Source organism: Arachis ipaensis, chromosome B10 (genome assembly GCF_000816755.2).
Source record: "Arachis ipaensis cultivar K30076 chromosome B10, Araip1.1, whole genome shotgun sequence".
In the NCBI taxonomy this organism is placed as follows: Eukaryota; Viridiplantae; Streptophyta; class Magnoliopsida; order Fabales; family Fabaceae; genus Arachis; species Arachis ipaensis.
In genome coordinates, this window is record NC_029794.2 from 91509490 (window position 1) to 91512052 (window position 2563).

General features: G+C 37.1%; 1 protein-coding gene across 2 annotated transcripts in view; it reads left to right on the plus strand.

Annotated features, from left to right (window-relative positions):
* Positions 2545-2563, plus strand: part of LOC107624075 (protein DOWNY MILDEW RESISTANCE 6) — a 4946-nt gene continuing 4927 nt past the window's right edge. For both annotated transcript variants that reach the window (XM_016326518.2, XM_021113608.1), the window contains exon 1: positions 2545-2563. The gene's annotated coding sequence lies outside the window, so the exon portion shown is untranslated.

The window sequence follows — 2563 nt, forward strand, 5'->3', positions numbered from 1 at the left end:
GGAAGTTTTTGAAAAAATAAATATTAAAGACGATTTTAATTTTTAATAAAAATTTTAAAAATTAAAATAATATTTTATTTTAATTAAATTAAATTGAATAAAGTATATTTTTTTTTTAAATTATTAAAAATTTTTAAAATATTTTAAAATTTTATTTTATTTTGTCTTCATTTTGTCTTAAAAATTTTTTATTTGAATTAAATTTATCTTTAACTAGTAATTTTTTAAAAAAAATTATGACCAATTTATCAATAATTTTACAAGAACAACTTTTAACATAAATAAATCAGACATAGTTATTGTTCATATCCTGACCCAACATTAGGGTCCAGGTCCAAAAAAAAGGTCCAATCTAAATATTGGCTCTCACTCGACGCCAACCTTCTCCTAAGAAGTCGGTCCAATCAACGACTTGGTCAAAAGAAGTCGGGGACAAAGGTTAGCTGGCGGATAACACTCATTCAAATAAGTAACTGCCCCTAAAATCTCTCAACCCACTTCCAGGAGCCATATCTCAACTTCACTAAGATAAAGGGACATTTATCCTCCTTAAAAGGTGGAACTACTCCAACGGTAGTTATTGGTTCACCACTATAAGTACACTGACACCCCTCAGGTATCTCTAAGTTCCAATACTCTCTAGACTTGCTTAGACCCTTGCTGACTTAAACATCGGAGTGTCTTTGCAGGTACCACCCCCACTCTCTCTCACGTACTAGTCGGACGGAAGCTCCCAAATGCAAACCTGCTCGGAGGCTTCCTCCCTCAGACGATTGGGCCAACCCAACGAGTCCAGCCCCCTAATCTCCGGTTACCCCTCGTAATATTAGCGCCGTTGCCAGGGACCCGAGAGATCATCTAGTAATGGCGGACAATTCACTAGAAGATGGTCATACAGCATCTGACTCTGAACAAGAAAATCTAGATGTTGGAAACAACGACATGGACATAGCCTCCCACCAAGGCGCGACCAACCAGAACAAAGAAGGCACTTCTAGGCTGAAAGACCCAAAGGCAAACTCTTCTGAAGGGCGCGAGTCCGGAAAAGAAGGACAGCCCCATGCAACTGACTTCATGGGATTGTTCCATGTCTATCAAGGACGTTTGGAGCAGCTGGAGTATGAGCTAGAACGACAGCGAGAGGCGGAGAGGAACCTGAGGAATGAGATAGAGCAACGAAAGGAGTTAGAAGAAAAGCTCTTAAGGCTAGAGTCCGTTCTCAAAAATCGAAGCTCCCGTAATGACCGAGAAGATTTCTCCTTGGGAGGAGAGGACCCATTCAGATTCAGTGAGGGCATAATGAGGGAAAAAGTTCCGAGGAACTTCAAAAGCCCGGATATGGACCTCTATGACGGAACCACGGATCCGAAGCATCATCTAAGCAACTTCAAAAGTCGGATGTATCTGGCTGACGCTTCTGATGCTACTCGTTGCAAAGCTTTCCCGACCACCTTGTCGAGAGCAGCGATGAAGTGGTTTGACAGCCTCCCTCCAAGGTCGGTCACTAGCTTCGATGACCTCTCGCGAAAGTTCTTGATGCAGTTTTCTATCCAGAAAGACAAAGTAAAGAACACACCGAGCCTCCTGGGAGTAAAACAAAAGGTCGGAGAGCCTTTACGGGACTACATGGAAAGGTTTAATAAAGCGTGTTTGAAGATTCAAGACCTGCTCCCTGAGCGATGTGCAAGAGAGAGCTGAGAAGTACATCAACATGGAAGAAAATGCCAGACTGCGAGAATCGAGTTGGTAGCCTGGGCACTCTCACTCATCAAAAGAGAAAGAAATAAAAGATAATAAAGTATATAGCATATATAATCTTATATATCACATTAATTTAAATTCAAAATTTATAACTAAATTTTGAATATGTTAAATTTTAATTTTTAAATTTTAATAATATAAAAATAAAAGATGAAATAATATTAATAAAAAAAATTCATTACTTATTATCAATTAATTACTAAAATAATGAAAGGCATCCACAGTTCCACACCCTTTTACAAGAAAGACTGATAGACAGGGACTAAGAGACAGAGATTGAAATAAATTTTAGTATTATGTTTGGTGTAAAGTGGGAGACAAAAATTAAAACAAGAATAAAATTCTAATTTAATTTGTACAAAGAATAAAATTGGAATTAATTAATTAAAATAAAAGTATTTTAGGTATAAAATGTTATTAAAGTTTCAGTCTTTATCTCTAAAAATTTTAGTCTCCTGTGTCCCTACTTTTTGGAGGTACTGAAATACTGAAATTTTAGAGACAGAGACAGAAATTTTAATACCAATTTCTAAACCAACAAATATGATACTGAGTCTCAGTCTTTTAGTCTCTATCTCAGTACCTCAAAACAAACGCTACCTAAGAGAATACTTATAGGACTAAGATAGAGTAGACCAATAGGAGTGCGACAACGTACACTTAAGTCAATGCAAAATAGTCTTTCTACTTCACCCACATCCCTAATGAAGGCTTCACATTATTATATAAATGAATAACATATCACTCTGCTTCTACCTCATCTTCCTCGAACCTCCTTACTCCTTAGTAAGACCAACTCCCA